This window comes from Pararge aegeria, chromosome 25 (assembly GCF_905163445.1).
Source record: "Pararge aegeria chromosome 25, ilParAegt1.1, whole genome shotgun sequence".
Taxonomy (NCBI): Eukaryota; Metazoa; Arthropoda; class Insecta; order Lepidoptera; family Nymphalidae; genus Pararge; species Pararge aegeria.
Genome location: NC_053204.1, coordinates 8311461 through 8324127, shown reverse-complemented (window position 1 = coordinate 8324127; position 12667 = coordinate 8311461). Strand labels below are relative to the sequence as shown.

At 37.0% G+C, this 12667-nt stretch overlaps 1 protein-coding gene across 15 annotated transcripts in view; it reads right to left on the bottom strand.

Annotated features, from left to right (window-relative positions):
* The window catches only part of LOC120634887 (serine/threonine-protein kinase MARK2-like), a 245923-nt gene that overhangs the window by 102791 nt on the left and 130465 nt on the right, over positions 1-12667 (bottom strand). For 4 of the 15 annotated variants that reach the window (XM_039905739.1, XM_039905744.1, XM_039905743.1 and 1 more), the window contains exon 1: positions 11822-12105. The exons of 3 other annotated variants lie outside the window; for them this stretch is intronic. The gene's annotated coding sequence lies outside the window, so the exon portion shown is untranslated. Of the gene's footprint in view, positions 1-11821; positions 12106-12667 lie in introns of those variants that run through there. 8 more of the 15 variants (XM_039905747.1, XM_039905749.1, XM_039905748.1 and 5 more) reach the window with 4 other exon arrangements.

Below are 12667 nucleotides of genomic sequence, written 5' to 3'. Positions count from 1 at the left end.
GGAATTAATCTCCATTAAATTATCTCGACAATAGTATGCAAAATATCTTGATTCCGTGAACTAACAAGGCTATAATAATAAAAATAGCCGCCGAAATGAGGCGAAAAAATTTTTTGTCAAGACAAAATCATGAGTCGTGCAAAAGCTACTTCTTTAAATCCGTATATCTGTAATAATAGATAAATATTGTGGTACCAATAAGTAGGTTACATATATGATGATCAAGGTCTTTTTTCAGAGTTTATGTCAATGATCATTTACATTTTTGAGTTTACCATTTGTTAAGCGTTTTTTATTTCACATATTGCGACAAGCTACAGAGTTACCGACATTAACAGGATGCAGTTGGAAGTAATAGGAATTAAAATCTCACTAGTTCAACGTTTGAACTAAACGATTCTTCTAGTGGAAATGAGTCGACTCAACGAGTTGAAAGCATCTGCAGTGACAATGGGTACGAGTTCGGAGAACCGATGAACAATGGAATCTGAAGTTCAGGGAATACAGACCCTAAACCAAAAGACACGTTAGTGCTCAAGAGTTGCAGGAAGTCACTCGAAAGAAATGTATTCTTAGAGAGTCCAGAAATACCCTTCAATAAACTAATTATATTCTCTTCTACATTACATTGCTTCCTTTTGTAATAAATTGTAAGCCTAGCACATAAACTTCGTCATTTCACTTTCCATATTACAATGTAAGTAATATGTTAGTTTCCTATTACATGCCGTGACAGCAGACACTAATGCCACATTCACAAACGAGTCAAGTGATCAGAAACTTGAAGAGAAAACAACCGAAAAGAGTACAAAATTGTATACGAACTGGTCATTATGACGTAACCTTATGTGGAACATCGCCCACATGGCTAGAGAAAGTTTACCACATTGTTTGTATGATATGTAAAGCATATTGAGAATTGGGAAGATTATATGTGTAGGGGTCTCCACATTACCGAACTAGCTGGCGCCACAAAAATCCTGCATCGCGCTAGCGAAGTATTCTCAAAAATTTACTATATATACAACTTCTAAAGATGAATGATCGGACCTCGGTCCCGGAGCACGATCACCCGGCTCGGAGGAAAATCTTCCTATTGTTACGGTCGAACGTATAACCATAGCTCCCGTACATAAGGTTTTTGCTAAAACTCAAATGCTGGTTTCACAGTATAAAATAATTAATAACGATATAACTTTTAGTCCCCTTACAGGTTAGGAAGACAAAACATTAAGTAAACTAAACAAAGATTGTATATTAAAAACTATAGACTTAAGACTTAATAGAAATGGAAATAAACTTGTGACATATTTCTGATAAAGGTAAAGAAATCACACGTGAACTTGAGTACTTATGACCAAAGTCTTCGAACAGTGCATGTTGACTTATAGCTTCGAAACGTGGGTTTCATAAGAACGCTCAAAGGTACTTAGCGGGCGATTGAGATAGTAGAGAGATTGAGATTGAGACAGAGTATCTTTAATCTCTTTACTTAATTAGTTTATCAAACTAGGAATGCGGAGATTCGTATAAGAACCAGAGTTACCGACATAGCTCAACGATTAGCAAAGCTGAAGTGGCAATAGGCAGGGCACATACTCCAAACAACCGATGGCCGTTGGGTTCCTATGGTACTGGAATTGTGATAAGAGTAAGTCGCAGATAGCCACTGGAGCCAATCGGCACTCAACCGTGGTATTGGACTTGCATTGGTTGATATGATTATGAGGGCAGTGCTTTAATGCTTTTACGAACTGCATGCAACTAAATCACCCTAAAATGATGATTTAGTATAACAGGCAGTCTTCATAACAGCCGCGTTTTACTTTGTTCGATGCTATTTATAAATTGCTTTCTTTAATACATTTTCCTAATGAACTGTCGAACAATGGTGGAAAATAACGCCCGTGCAACGATGCGATAAATTTCCACCCATTTTCTAGATTACGCGCCATATTTTTAATCACCGGTTAAACGCTGCTCCCTTTTTTCAAAAATAATCTGAGTAAGTTCTACAACAATTACGGTGAAATGACGCAAGAATTCTCAACAAGGCTCCACGGTGTAGAAAAGATCGGCAAAATCTCCTGGTATCTAATTAGGACATTAAGCATTTGGTAAAGACTTTACTTTTACCTAAAAAATATAGTCTGTTAGACTTTATTAAATAGATATCAACTTGTTTACTATAATGGTGTAATAGAATTATAAAAAATATAATAAAACGAATTCTATGTTTATATTCGTTTGGTCGGAATATTGACTGCGAAAGATTTGCACCAAATTTGTTTTTAAAACTGCACCATCTGCCAACCAGAACAAAACGCAATCTGAACTAAATTTTAGTATCTACTTAACCACAGTGAGATACGCAATAAAACTCATTGAAATTACACCCGATTACGAAATATATCAATGTCACGAATTGGTCCAAATCGATTCAACAATTTGAATTTTGGTTCGATTATTTTATAGTAATGAATTATCAAATATCGATAAATAAAGCAACGTAGGGAAAATATTACGTGTTGCCTACCTCCTACACGGCACCTACGCCTTTATTAGTTCAAAATTTATCTAGTTAGCTTCATGTTGTAAAATTATACGACTAAGACACCGGGAGGTACGAGTATCTTTGTATCGTTCGAGTCCATGTAGGACTAAAGTGTATCGATAATGCATTCGTATTTATATCAAAATATCCACCAACTCAATGTCATGGTTGTTAATCGAATATAATTTTAATTATTTCTTGAAAACTATCTATTAACTATTTAATAAAATATCTGGCAAACATGAATTTATAGTTATCAAAAGTTTAATTATTTACCCACTTATTAAATTTACTGTAACATTACGGTTGTACTAAGTACTTACTGAGTTGATTAAAGCAAACTATTTAATACAATGCCGTGTGGTGGCAGATCAGAATACAGTTGTCACCACCACTCTTCTTCCCGCGGGTGTCGTACGAGGCGACTAAGGGAACACAACGGAGCGCAGGCAGGCAACGTCCTCTGTGCTACTACTACCATCTACTGCGATCACCAACCCACCTGCCCAGCGTGGTGATTATGGGCAAATCCTCCAGTTGGGAGAGACCTTTAGTCCAACACTGGACTGTTATAGGCTGTTGTTGATGATTAAACATATTACCTAGTTTTTCTTTTTCTTTATTCCACATATGTAAGTAGTGGCGGTAACTAGCGAGTTCTAGAATATAGTTCCTCCGTCTGTATTTCTGTTAGTTGCCTTTTAGGTATAAACCACTTATACGATTAATGTATATTATATGTATATTCTAAGTATTTATGTATATTATTCATAAAAATATTCATCAGTCATCTTAGTACCCATAACACAGGCTACGCTTACTTTGGGGCTAGATGGCGATGTTTGTATTGTCGTAGTATATTTATTTATTTATTTATTTATTTATTATTATTTACATACCGCATCACAGAAGCATGATGGGTTCTTTAAATGACCTCGCCTTTATGCGAGTTAGACTAGCACGTGATGGGTTCGCGGGAATCAACGCGGGCTCTGCCAAGAAGAATTTGGGTTGGGATGTCGGATAGACTTCTCAAAGTAAATTTTCGACAGTTTATTGAATACTTTTAAGTGCACCGCTGGCCTAATAAGGTTGGGAGCCCTGCCCTAGACCATTGAGTCAGCTGAACAAAGCACCTACCACAAGACATTAATTACAATGGTACCACAAATACACAATACTGTATGCCTTGAATAATAACGGTAGAGTTTGGTAACGGTATGATCTCGACGCTGCTGATTCAATGTGCCCAATTCTGAATAGTATCTGAAACGTGATTCTCGATTTTAGAACGATAAATCGTGCACGATGTCGCGACGAGGTGTATTGCTTTATAAGCTTGCTCCGATTCAGTTTATATTTGACTAGCGGTTGTCTGCGACTTTGACAGCGAACATTTCAACTCATAACTCAGTGCTACAGGGCACGGGTCTCATCTTAGAATGAGAAGGGTGTAAACTTGACGTTTCAAAAGTGCTTATATTATGCCTACTTGAAATAAATGAATGTTAAATTTAGAATTTTAAAGATAGTAGTTCACTACTAGTACTTTAGATTGGTAAAATTCAGTCGCCTTTGAGAACTTTATGGAGAACTCTCAGGCGAGTAGGTTTCCTCACGCTGTTTGCCTTCACCGTTCAGTTTGTAAGACCATAACAAAAATAGAAATTCAGAAATAATAGATTCCCAAATTTCCCCTGCAAGGAATCGAACCCGGGTCTTCGTAAACTACCTACATACCCGCGTTATACTGTGGAACAGATCATAGGTATGAAAATCGATTTCATATTGCACGTCTTAATGTCGTACCCACACTTGTAATTGTCGCTGAATGTTTTAGCATTTTAATACAGTCCGCGTCGATTACCTTTAAAGGCTTTGTGAAACCTATTCATTAACATTTCCGAGAAGCGCTGCTCGATATTAATCGCCACGTAGGTAGAGCAAGAAAAAAATTATGGCTCAGCTTAAATTACTTTCAGCTTAGCTGCCGTAGTGGGTTTCTATTCGTCGTCAGTCGTCAAGAGGTTACCAACACAGACCCATCACGCTGCTCCAATTCAGGTCTTCAATCATAATAATAATATTTATTTATTTGCCAAACTGTGGGTACATAACAAGTACACATTTCATTAAACAGGCCCTTTACAATCGACTGTCACAGACAATGTACAAACGTTTTTTTAAAAATAAAAATTAAGTATAAATTACAATTACAAATATTACAACTTACAAATGGTACGATTACAAAAGTTATTTATTAGTGACAGCACCCGGAAATTACTTATTATATGAGTAGGTATCTTGTTTGCATTTGAAGCAAATAAATATCACTTGATTTAACGGTATTTCGGAAAACAACGTGAAGAAATAATCTGCAGTTGAGCCTCATAAGCCTCAATTTTTATATATTTTTTTCTTAATAACAAAGACGAGCCCCGTTTACCCATATTCCATCAGTCTGTAATCTTTATACCTATACTCAATGCCGCTGTAGTTAAACAAAACGCGCTGACTCGTATATGTTTGAATACATTAAAATATTTTAAGAATATTTAAACGCGTGCAGAATAATTTCAATACATGCTTCAAGTTAATTCTGGGAACTTGTTTTAAATTGATTCAAGATTCTTTCCTTGCACGATGGGTTCTGACCGCAGACCTTTTTTGGTAAATTACCTATGCAAACTAATATTATAAATGCGAAAGTGTGTTTGTTTGTCCGCCCTTTTTTTTGGCGTAGTGGAAAAGCTTTACTGCTACCTTCGACCCTTGGGCAGCACGGAGGTTATGTGGGACTCCCTGCTCTAAAGGGGGTATATCCAAACTAAAAACCACGACGTCCGTCTTGTTGGCTTAGTTAGACGCCCGGGGAAAACCGTTGTATACCTCCCGGACGTCTACCAACCACCCAAACTGATTGTTGGGGCTCCCGCGCTAGCGAGGAGGGGATCAGGACAGCTTGAGCCCCGCCTCAGACCGTAGAGAGACTTGCGTAGTGACGGGTAGCTCTTTACGCCCTTATAATTTTTATATTTTGGATGGTCCATATATCGAGGAAGGCTATATAACATAACTTTATGACCAGTAGAAGCGCATCATTAATAAAAAAAGTTGCACAAATTGAGAAAGTTATCCCTTTAATTGCTTCCAATGCGTGCGCTACCTGAATGCTATTGACGTATGGTAAAATAATGTATAACGGAATTATAACTCTTTAAAAGTTGTAAAAAAAGTTCGTACAGCATATATTTATCTTTTAAGATCGATTCATATGCTGACAAAGTCGCGAGGGACCGCTAGTCAGATATAAAAACTTAGCACATTATGTTTATATAGACGTAATCAGTGTGTGAGTAGAGTTTGTGATAACACGCGATTACAATTTAGTTGTAGCAGATAGGATATATGGTTGTATACTGAGTTTCTAGCCAGCTTAATTTAAGTAGAATCGACATTTCAGTACAACAATACCATTTTCGTATCATTACGACAGTTCGAGTAAGAATAGTAGAATTAACGATTAGATTGAATAACTTTTGCTTCTGCTTCGTTCCGCTTAAAAGAAAAATAAACGTGTCGCATTGCCCGCGTTTTTATCGATTACTATATACCTAAGCGTTATGTTAAACAAATAGTCTATAACCTCCTCAAGGATTTGTCTATTAAGTAAACACCAAAGAAAAATTTGCAGTTGAAATAAATAACAAACTCTTCAGTTAAATTATTACCTAGTATTCCTATAGTGTATGTTGCCAGTGATCACTTACGGATCGGAGACGTGATCGCTAACTATGGGCCTCATAAGTCAGAGTCACTCACGTGATCAAATCAGAAATGAGGAGATCGGTAGAAGAACTAGAGTTACCGACATCAACGAGTCGCGAAGCTAAAGTCGCAATGGGCGCGGCACATAGGTCGGAGAACCGGTGGATGTTGGGGTTCCAAGGTGTTAGAGTGGCACCCCGCATCGGTAAGCGCAGCGTTGGTTGACCCCCAACCAGGTGGACAGACGACATCAAAGGAGTCGCGGGAAGCCGCTGGATACAAGCGGCCCAGAATCGTGGAGTTTGGAACGCCCTACTATGTCCAGCAGTGGATGTCAGTCGGTTGATTTGAGGATGATGATGATGATTCCTATAGACCGACGTCATAGCAGCACTCTATGTTTTTCCATTGTTTACCGTACACATTCACCTAGGTTCAACAACAAAACTAAAGCGATGCGTTCCCAAGGCACAAAGGAAACTTTTTTTCCTAATAACAAGCAAAAAATCGCACGTAAACGGCTGAGTGATTATGTCGTTATGACGCAAGTGCATTGTGCTTGCTGCAGTGAGACAGAGCGATTGCACTGTGTAATATGCGCTTTACACTTGCCGAGATCTATATAAACTTTAATTAATTTTATCATCGATATCAAGCCCATACCAGCCAACTACAGGGCAAGGGTTTAGGCCGTAGTCCACCAGCAGACATTCTGGAGAACTCACAGGCATGGAGGTTTCCTCGCGATGTTTCCCTTCACCATTAAAGCAAATGATATTTATAACTTGCTTAAAATGCACACAGCACACCAATACAAATTTTGAGGTGCGAGCCACTGCGATTTATTTTGTTATACCTACATATTTTTGGTTACGATTCGGTTAGGGCTTTGGCCTCCCTTTTCACGTCTCATTTTCGCAGTTATGTGCGTTTTTAATTTCAGTAATTAAATAGATGGTGGTAGTAGCACAGAGACTTATGTTATATTTTTCATTTACAAAGTCATCAATTTATCGATAGCATATTTATGACTTTCTATAAATATACTTAGGTTATCGAATTTTATTAATTTAGCCTGGGATTTTATTGTAGATGTTTGTGCAAATTGAGTCGTAAATTTTCTCAAAATTAAGGAGAGGCAATGTTATGTCATTATGTGTAAATATGTCTTGTCTTGACTGAGTAAAGTAAAAGTACCTGCGCGTCGGGGGTTAAAAGCCAAAGAGTCATAAGACATCAATCTGCCCGGCCCTCGTACTCAAAGGTTGTGTTCCGACCTTAACACAGATAACTAGCACTATTTCTGCCCCCCGCTGTGTTATCGATTGAACCTGTTTTAATGAAATTCACTGCATAAGTGCATTTTAATGTCGCTTTTTGTTACTCTTTTTGTTTGCATTCGATTAACTAACTATTTGTTGATTGTTTGCTGCATAGTATGGAACTTGCCATTGGCGTCGGTCTGTCTTATGAAATTGCGATGGGAGAAGCACGTATCGAGGGAGACAGTAGAACGTTGCGGTCCCAAGGTGCTGTAGTGACGACCCCTTACTTGAAAACGCAGTGTTCGCAGATCCCCAACGAGATGGGCAGACAAAACCTAACAAGTTGCAGTCCACATGCCGCACCGTGGCACCGGCGCGTGTAGTGTGGAAGTCCTTACGATGGACTCTTGTCCAGCTTTATTTTAGTGACAATTTATGGCAGTCGACCCCACAAACCATCGCCTAGTATCAGTATCATACAAGGAACATGTTTCACAAAGTGTACCCGAGCGAAATAAAGCAATACTGCATTATGGTCGCTCTTCAGTTAACCAGAAATGTTACAAAATGATTTATGCTGCTTATAAATCTCGAATTTTCATATATATGACGGCCGACTGGCGCAGTGGGCAGCGACCCTGCTTTCTGAGTCCAAGGCCGTGGGTTCGATTCCCGCAACTGGAAAATGTTTGTGTGATGAGCATTAAGTGTTTTTCAGTGTCTGGGTGTTTATATGTATTTTCTAAGTATTTATGTATATATAAAATTGTGCGGCGGTTTACTTTTGTTGATAAGGTTTTTAGGTGTTACATGTTTGAACAAATGAAACATGTAATACAAAGGAAATGAAAGCATTTTCGGGGAAAACATCTAATCCAACATTTTCGGGATGTCCAAAGGAGTTACCCTTGGACCTCAACTAATGAATATCTATAACAATGGCAAAAGCGCAGTTTTAACCGCAAACTAATTTCACGTTGGATGACATCATAGAGAAACACAGCTGATTATCAGGCTATCCCTATCAGTCGTTATCGGTGAAGATATTGATAAATCCTTTAACGACGTTGATAAGGTCACAAGTGGTTACTTTCAGCGAAATAGATTACAATTGTGAAAAATTTGTTTTAAATCTATTTTGAACCTTGTATGGATTGTATTAAACACGTCAGTACTGCAAGGATAGATCAATTGTCGGAAACAATAATAATATTGAATTCAATGCATAAATGCAATCGTTTCATATTCATCCGTAGCTCGGGTTATTTTACAGTTGAATTCTTTAGATAAATAATATGTTCAATGCCATTCCCAACTATGAAATGCTTCATTGAATAAAATCGCAGAATTGTTTCTACAAATATTCTCGTTGGCAAGTATTTTTACTTGTTTTAATTTTTAGTCTGTTCTTGACTCTTACAAATTTTACTAAATTTTCTTGAGAAGTTAGTATTAAAATCTTGAGATCGTATAGTTAAGTTATTAAAGAAGTCCTTAAAGACAGAGAACATGATGAACTACTATGGCTGGATTAATTTAGATTTCTTGTTTATTTCGTATTCCTCTTTCGGGATTAGTTAAAAAACATAATTGGAAAAGCTTACAAATACACAATACAACGAGAAAAGTTGTATTTCCTTCAATAGTTGACGTTTATTTTCGTTGAAAATCTAGATTTAAGCATACGAAAGAAAGTCAAAACTGATTTTATAATAAGAAACTAAAATTCCAAAAGCATACAAGAATCAGCACATATAGACGTCAAGATAATTATGTAGATATAATAAAAACCTGTCACTGTTCGTCTAGTTTCCATTCGGAGTCCGCAAACGGACGGAAATTACTCTTTTATTATTGCCCACTTTTCTAGTCAAGCCGGCGTGTTTAACCCACTATACCGAACTGGGTCACAGAGTTTCCATCGCAGACATTCGTGACTACGTAGTTGATGCAGATTTTTTTGAAACTTTCATTATTTATGCCACTTATGATAAAATAATACTGGCTTTTAGAACGTTATATTTGTATTTGCGTCTATTTGGCAAATGAGAAAATTGTATCGGTACGTTAGTTATTTCATGCGAAGGTGCAACAAAATTTTGTTTTGCATATTATAGTATTCATAAAAGATTCAATTGATTAATTAGATAATGCTAAAACGTTGTATAATTTGACACTTTCCTGAAACCACATTAAAATATATACATATATATTATTACCTAAATAACGAAAAACTTTGGCGAAATTTATTTGCCAATCCAGCCAAAACGTCCTATTTATTTCTCAGTGAAATATTTATGAAAGAAACCTTCAATAAATATATTCAATAAATAACCTAGATTGCAATAATATTGATCTGAACTTGACTATTAAAAGTTACTTTTGCTCTTGAGATTACAAGTGGACTTTGCTGCTATTTACACTCTAAGTACATAATATTAACAAACCTAACAAAAATCGTCCTAACTTTTCTTACTTCTATAACCCCTAATGAGTTAAGGACAAAGGCAGGTTTTATAATCATAAGAGAACAAAGTTAGTGTGTGAAAAACAAAAAAAAACGATTAATACTACTTATATTATGTATCTATTATTTGGTGGTTCTTAAAAGGTTCCTCGGTTTAAATTACAATGTAAAAAAATCACTTATATAAGTTACGAGTATGCATTAACATGACTATTTTACATTTAAATACTGGACTACCCTTTAAAAACTGGCTTCAATTTAATTGATCTGAACGAAAACTACATAAACTCAACTACATATAAGCAGCATAAAGTATTGTATTCAACTTCACTGTTGCAATGCCGGAAATCAAGGTCCAATTGCTGCCCGTTTCACTTGGCCGAAACAAAACCTCCACGGCATCACAAATTATAATCTGTCGACCGTAAAATAAAAGAAAGAAAAAAACACACAATTATTCCTTGCAAGATGATCGGTTGTGAGTCATCAGAGCTACTTGAAATTGGTATACAATTGCGGTATTATTTCAATCTGACTTTCATTTACAGCCTCCAACAGATGTTCCAACATTATTTTTCTCTTCTGGAACAAAACTTTGATTATTTGTATTTATATTGTATTACAGTCTTCACTTCGTTGTCAGGCTTTAGTGGCTAATTGCAGAAGATCAATTACCATTTTTGCATATAATTCCGATAGCAGTCAATGAAAGTTTGGTGCTCAGAATTTCTTACCCGTCGACTCGGTATAAATGGTTCGATTAACCAACCCAATAATCTTCAAACTCTTAAAACTATTGTCGCTTGGCCACATAATATATAAAACCATGGTTACTGAGGGAAGTAAAGTATCGGTCTGAACAGATACTATTATTGTAGAAATTGAAACCAAAGTTTAGCGCTAGGTTAGAAGTAGACTTATGCACCTTAACAGTAAGCCTTTTATAGTTGATGTGTTTATATGCGCAATGCTATATATTTTTCTTTCGAATGTTATACAACTTATGACAAAAAGAGAAAAAATTGTGTATTTATTATTTAATCGCTATATATCTTTAATAATTACCTAAGGCCGAAAACAAATAACCGCTGGATTATCCTTCAACTTGAAAAACCCAATATTTCAATCGAACTATCATAAAGTGTTCTACAGATGAGCAGGTAAAACCAGCTGCCAACCCAAGTTTAAGTTCAAAGTTGGCATGTCTATAGACGATTTATAGGCTACTGAGCGAGGGAAAGTCAGATCTATTTCGTTAAAGCAAAGTGCTTTGCGAATAGGTGCGAGTGAGAATACTTCTGAGCTTAATCTTAACGCTTTGTTACACGATCTAGTTCCAGACAGTAAACAGAAATGTTAAATAGTTTTATGCATGAAACCTTTTCACCCGGATCATGTCGAAGCAATCACGACGGTAATAGCAAAAACGTGCAGTACGTAATAGGTAAATGTTTGATATTAATAAAACGGCTCGACCAAAAAACACATGCTCAACTCAAAAACCAGTTTTCGTTTAATGAGACCTTCAATAAAGCGTTGCTTCCAAGAAAACATACACGACACGACGCTTCGGATATGAGTCAATACGCCGAACTCAGTAATGAGAAAACCTATGAACATCATACGGTACAAAATAAACTGCTTCACATAGCATACAACAAAGGGTGCAAACGACGAACCGTCTAGCAATGTGATCAAGTATACCTGCGAAATGTAATGAAAAAGAACCTTGAACAATAGAAGCGACATGAAAAAATCCTTGGATACCTCAACCGATCAAGGTAAGTGACCTTTCCACGGCACTAAATCTTAGCAAAACCACTATTACACCAGTGACTGTAGATCCACAAGTTATTAACTGAATCAGCCGAGCGCGACGCAACGGTACAGACTAGTGTATATACCGACGCGGTGCACAGGTAAAAAAAAAACTTTTACGTTCACATCCAAACTGTCATCCGTTGCACATGTTCACTAAAATCGCTTAAACTCTATACACATAACATCACAACACGGGGGTTTATAGAAGGATATAAAAAAATTTGAAATGAGCGGAACAGCGATGCGTCCACTCCCCGCGACGTTTGGAAGGCGACTGAGGTCGGCTCACGGCTGCGCCCGCGCCGCTACGCTCACCCGGTTATCAGCCTTCGAGGGGGAAGGGGTGAGAAAGAAAACGTTTCTGACATTTCACGTGACGTGGTAGATAAGCAGAAAATTACTTAAGACAATGTTTACACCGCTTTTTGTTAGCGTTTTGTCTAGTTATCCTCGTTACTTAATTTTGGTGTCATCTTTGTTATAGATACCTGACATGGTCCATTATATAATATTGTTGTTGTTATTTCATCGAAGCAGCTATCGCTCGTATTTTCACTTAAGTTTAAATAAGTTATCTAAAATACTATTCGAGATCAATTGGTGAAAACATAGACAGAACCTACTTTTTATCTACCTCTCTAGCGTAGCTAGTGGAAGGTCCCGTGTTCGATCCCTTTCTGTGTCGATTCGGGATTAATAATTTCAGATTTTCATACGGCTACGGGGCTTCGACTCCGGTTGTTACCTTCGCGTCTAGCGCAAAGACATGCCGCTGATCGATTTGGCGTAGCG